This window comes from Moschus berezovskii, chromosome 18, assembly GCF_049115385.1.
Source record: "Moschus berezovskii isolate FMDL1 chromosome 18, NW_MosBer_1.0, whole genome shotgun sequence".
Classification (NCBI taxonomy): Eukaryota; Metazoa; Chordata; class Mammalia; order Artiodactyla; family Moschidae; genus Moschus; species Moschus berezovskii.
In genome coordinates, this window is record NC_142477.1 from 73185109 (window position 1) to 73191108 (window position 6000).

A 6000-nucleotide genomic window follows, 5' to 3' on the forward strand; every position below is an offset into this window, starting at 1 on the left:
CATGAACTGCTTAAAAGGCTTACAAGGCTTAGCTAGCAATGGAATGAGATGGTACTGCATTCACAAAGTACCACTGCATGTGTGCTAAGTCACTTCAGTTCTCTCTGACTCTTTGTGACCCTATGAATTATAGTCCACCAGGCTCCTTTGTCTATGGGACTCTCTAGGCAAGACTACTGGAATAAACTTCCATGCCCTCCTCCAAGGGATCTTCCCAACCAGGGATCAAACCCTTGTGTCTTGTGTCTCCTGCATTGGCAGGCAGGTTCTTTACCACTGTGCCATCTGGGAAGCCCACTGCAGTCCCCTCCATCAAACTCTCTCCACATCTAACCCAAGTCATTGGGAAAAAACAGACTTATTAGCAAGAATGATTTTACATATTTCTCCCTTGCTATATGGATGAATAATTATCCCAAACATCTAAGAAGTAAGAAATTTTGCTCCATTTGCCAAACATCTAGAGACCAAGTGTGCCAAGAGCTAATGACAAATTCACAGGACAAAGAACAAGGTTTATGGTTGCTGTTTTCCTAAAAGGAGTATTTGAGTCTAACTAATGGAATGTACCTAACAACAACAACAAAAAAAAAATCAAGGGATTTTAAAGAAATCATCGAAATAGCTTTTCTTACAAAAAAGGGTCAATTTTAACATGCAGACTTTTTGTTTGATGAGCAGATGGTGACTAATTACTCCCTTCCAACTAAGAAAAGTCCAAGGTCTATACTAATAGTAGACTGACTTCACTGCCTTCTAGATAAGTAGGTTTTAGCAATCCACTCATTTATTTAAGCAGTTCAAAAACACTAAAAGGTGTTAGGCACTGGGGATACAGAAATAAGAGGAAGACTCTGACCTCAAGTTGCTTGCTGTTAAGTAGGCAGAGAAATACTATAGAGTGCAGAAAGTCCTAATAAAAGATACACTGAGAGGCAATCACTAAGAGAAAGAAAATTGAATACAGATTTGCTAGGCAGTTTCAAGCAAGCCTGAAGTATTAGCATATTCAAAGTACAAGAGTTTGAGAATAACTAACAATTTCCCAATAGCCCTCTGTGAAATAGAAAAAATCACTAATCCTTACCATTAACAAATTAATAAACTGAATCACTCATAGTCACCCCGGCAAACACAGGTTAACCAGACCTAGAAACAAGATTGAAGGCCACAGGACGCTCTTTGGTTTTAAGAGGTCAATATATTCTCTTTCCTAAATTTTCATGCTGAAATCCAGTTTGAATCAACAAGACTGGTGAAATACTACATAAAAACAAAATGGAAAGCTACAAATGAAGAAAGTACTTGCCTGTGTAACATTTTTAGTTATGGTATCTCCACTTCAGTGGGCACTTAGCACTACCTGATATTTTCCGAGGAAGGGGAGGGGCGGCAACCTACATTTTGGGGGTCTGGTTTGAAAATGCACCCTATCCTATTTAGGTAATTGTACAAAGAGCTCAGGGAAAAACAAACAATGTGGCTCCCAAGTTACATGTATGATATCTATAAGATCTATGTGTGCTGTTTACTCAACCGACTTCTCTGCAAACAGTTGACACGCTAAGCTTCTTAGATCCATTTTAAAGTCAGATTTCTTTTCAATCAGAATGCATCTCTAAAATAAATAAGACTTGACATTCCAACATTTGCTTTAAAAAGTTTTTCAGGAAGACACATATTCACAAATAAAAACGTAGAATGAAACGTAGACATGTGGTCTTACTCTAAAAATTCTTCAAGGCAATGAGATACATACATTCTGAAAGTGCTCAAATATTACCCAAAGTTCATGTTTATATATGTTGCAATAACTTAACACCCAAGTACTTAAAACCCAGAGACTGATGTCTTGGAACATGGGCTGACAGACAAACTACAGCCTTCAAATACAGCCTGTTCTTATAAATAAAGTTTTATTGGATTTTAGCCCCAAACATACCGTCTATGGCTGTTTTCATGCTACAATCTGCAGACCTGAGTAGGTGTGACAGACACTACATGGCCCACAAAGCATAAATATTTACTACTCCATCCTGTACAGAAAGTCTGCACAGGTTACTCTATCTTAGAATCATTTGAATCAATGATCTGATAAATTTATGTCCAGTCTAAGAGTTCATCTACCCTGAAAGTTGAACTACTGAATATGGTAAAAGAGGATTTGTGCCCAAAACATCCAAATACAAACCCACACGGAAAGAAACCTCTGCTGAATCACTGAAAGAAATGTAGTTGTCAATCTACACTAAAAATTAAACTTTAAAAGCAAACGGTGAAAACAATAAATAAAACCAAATGGCGAATTTAGCTCACAATCTTTTCAAACTTTGCTACAGTAACAGGCTCTCCATGCAACCTCACTGTGCTCTCACTGCCACTTGACTGAGCTCACCACCACTAGGAGACACGGTGATTATTCCTTCATTACTGACACGGGCACCCAAGAGCCCGCACAGTAAACCAGTAAACCAACACACAGTTTCTGTAAAAGTCTGTCTCCCCCCGTCATGACGGAGAACGGGATGGTAAGTGGAGGGAGTCTCTCCTGCTAGATATATTTAGCCTCTTCTATGCTTATTAGTCTAAAAATCCCAAAGATGCTTTATTAATCACGTAAAAGAGTTACATCCAAATAAGTCTTGTTGAATCTATTTGCCATTCTTAGAATAAGACAAAAAAGGTGAGCAAATACTTTCATTTGCCATAAAAATTATATTTAAGAGCTCGAAGTCTATCAAATAATCAGGATTTATATTTTTATATATCATTCTTAACAGAACCGTGAGTCAATCATATCAAATACAGAAATCGATAAACCATTTATTTACCAATTATTTTTCTCCAGTTAACAAAATAGGAGATAATTGCAAATTCCTAAATAAACACAGTCAACTCTTTAATAGCCCCTCACGACTATACCTAAGGCATGTTCCTGACGGTAAGTGCTTAACCAAAGATGCATCAACAGCCTGGTACCCTTGAGAATACCAAGAGAGTCAAAGGTTGTAAGGTGATGTTAACATAGAACTAAATTAAGCATCTAATACGGCCGACGTCATGCCAAAACAACCATAAAACAAATAAAGTAAAATAAGTGATTTTCTAATTACTCATACTATTTCGTTTTTTATGTCTGGTGTTTCTCCTAGCTATTTTGGATTACAAGAAAATGGGAAAAAAATATTTAAAAGTACAACCAAGTGACAGTTTACCATACATCACAAGATTTACACAGAAGTCTCATTTTTTGCTTTTTTAAAAGAAGTCAGTCAGATCTTGATCCTATTTCTCACCTGCAGGGTATTCGCAAGACAAGAGTCCTAAAGAACCTTCAAACCTAAGTAATTTTCTCAAGACTCAAGTTTTCTCATTAAAGTATATTTAAGGACTATCAATTTATGTAAGCAGGAGGGGTAAATTACTACCAGAACCAGGGAAAGCACGAAGGGCCTGATTTTCAGAAGGTATCCTGATGAAAAAAATGGAGACCCCGCCCAGCCCTTAACTTTCTCGGCTTTTCTAGTCCTGGTCTCCTCCGTGCAAAATCCAAAAAAACAGAACTTCCTCCTCACTGCCTCCTTCTACCCGGGGCCTGGTGCACAAATTCAGACCGCTAGTTATCCAAGTACCTTCTTAAGGCAGTCTTAAGGCTCAAGCTTGCTCAGAAACAGCAAAAAGGTTTGCCTTCTTGGGTTAAAGGAGGGCAATTACAGGGTTTGGCGGCCGGGTTTGTCAGGAAGCTTAAAGCCGAGAAAAAGGGAGAACCCAGAAACTGAGCTCCATCTACTCCCAGGAACCATCCCCAAGGGGCGGCTAGACTGCCCTCGGTACTTCCCTGCCTCCTCTGCTCGGGTGGGGAGAGCGGTGGGTCGGGGTCAGGCTCCCCTGAGCTACTTCATCGTTCCCTCGGACTCGCCTTCGGACACCCGAAACGCCCCCGGCCCGGCTCCCTTGCCCTTTGCCCTGTCTCCTCCCCTCTCAGTGACCCACCGCCACCGGTCCCCTCCCATCTAACATGGCCGCCCCACCTGGCCCACCCCCGACACAGCCTAACCAATTGGGGGGGGGGGGTCCCATCACACCGCCTCCCCCAAGCCCATTGGCGCGTCAGCCTCCGTCTGCCTGCTCCATTGGATGGCAGCGTCTGCCACTCTGCGCCGAAAGCTCCGCCTCCAAGCCGCTTCAAGCTGCCTTGAGAAGACATATAAACAAATCCCGGGAGGGAGGCCCCTCTCAGCAGTCACCGGGGCGGGGACGAGAAGGGGGAGCGGCTACCCCCGAGACACCCCTGCCTGGACCCCCACAACCGCGGCCCGCGCCTCCTCGTCTCCTTCCAGCCTGGTTCCCACCTTCGTGGCCCCGGCCCATCCTCACACGCCCCTCTCTCTCCTCCTCCCCCGCCAGCCTCGCCTCCCCTCCCTTCCCGGGCCCCTCCCACCCGCTCGCTTCTCTGACAGGCCGGTTGCCGGCAGCCACGGCCCCGGGCTCCAAGGCAGCGGGAAAGGGCCAGGCGGCCTGGCAGGGCGGACGCTCGGCACTGCCCACCCCTGGCCTAGCCTGCCGCCCGCCCGTAGGTCGCTCCACCGCTGCCCCGCGCTTTTATATAACCGTCCCGGGCCGGGGGTGGGGGAGGGGAGCCGGAGTCCCCGTGACCGGCAGGCGGCCGCCTGCAGCCCGCGCGCCCCCAGACTCCGTCCTGGTCCCGGCCCCCGCCCCGTGCCGGCCCGGCCCAGAGCCTCGGCGCTGCCGCCTCCTAGGCCAGCGGCCCTCCTCCGCCCCCCGCCCGGCTCGTCCCCTAGCCCAGGCGCCTGCGGGCTCCGGGCGGAGGGCAGCGGGCCTCACCTGTGGGTGTGGGGGCGGCTCAGGCGCTGGGTCTGGTTCCACTGCAGGGGCCGCGGCCCCTCTCCATGCTGCCTCGGGTTTGTTTTGTTTATGTCCTTCCTGACGGGTTCCCGGAAATCGCGTGACTCGCCCCCCTCACGTGGGCCGCGGCGAGGAGGAGGAGAGAGGCGGGGGCCCGCCGGCTCCGAGCCAATCGCGAAGCGCCCTGCAGCTCGGCCAATCAGGAGCTCGGGCCGGCAGAGTACCCCTATCACATGACGCGGGAGGGGCGGGTTGCCGGGAAAAACCAGGAAGAGGGGGCGGAGCAGGGGCTAAGCCTGTCGCTGCAGCGTGGGCGTGGGCCGTCTCTGACACCTAGCTACATTCGCGTTTGTCCGGGATGTTCGTTTTCAAATACTTTCACGTCCAGCGTTATATCTAATATTACAACTACGCGGCGAGGCCTGAAGTGCCCGTATGCCCATTTTACAATTTAAGTTCACTGAAACTTGAGGGAAGCTACGAAAACGGCATTAATTTAGGAGGGGGATTGATTGCATCCAGTGTTTTATGAATGTCCACAACCACCCCACCTGAACCAGTTAATCCAGTGATAAACTGACCTTGCCTGCAGCTGTTCCTTCATTCTTTCAACTTATTGCGCACGTTTGCTCCAGACACTGGATTTCGTGCATCTTTAAAACGGCGTTATGTACACAACCGTACATACAGAATGCTAATAGAAGCGCCCAGACAAACAAGCCTGTATAACACTTTGACCTGAGTGTTTATGTATGTGTGTGTATGTTCCCTAAATCTGTTCATAATAACACTCAATGATAAATACCAATTTTTTAGACAGGGGAATTAAGGTTCAGAAAAGTTAAGTTACTTGCACAAGGTCAGGCAGCTTGCACATGACCCAGCTGAGACTAGATCCCAGTCCTGTCATCACAGCCTGTGCTTCCAGGCTGCTCTTTATGTTTCTTAAGGGCCCAGAATTCGTCTTCTGAGCACAGTACAGAAATTTGATTTTAGTAAGCAAAAGAAAAGGAGGACGTGGGAACAGAAATCCTTGGCCAGATTCCTTGAGGATGCTAGTTTTCTCTTAGGAGTAATTGTCATTGAAAAAAAGGTGGCTTCTCTTTGCACACATGTAGGGAAGTAATAATGTCA

The 6000-nt window shown here is 46.5% G+C and overlaps 1 protein-coding gene across 3 annotated transcripts in view; it reads right to left on the reverse strand.

The window, feature by feature from the left end:
* CREBRF (CREB3 regulatory factor) overlaps positions 1–4967 on the reverse strand; it is a 66312-nt gene extending 61345 nt beyond the window's left edge. For 2 of the 3 annotated variants that reach the window (XM_088827763.1, XM_088827762.1), the window contains exon 1: positions 4846–4967. The gene's annotated coding sequence lies outside the window, so the exon portion shown is untranslated. Of the gene's footprint in view, positions 1–3296; positions 4261–4845 lie in introns of those variants that run through there. The other variant, XM_088827764.1, reaches the window with a different exon arrangement.
* Positions 4968–6000: the final 1033 nt, after the last annotated feature.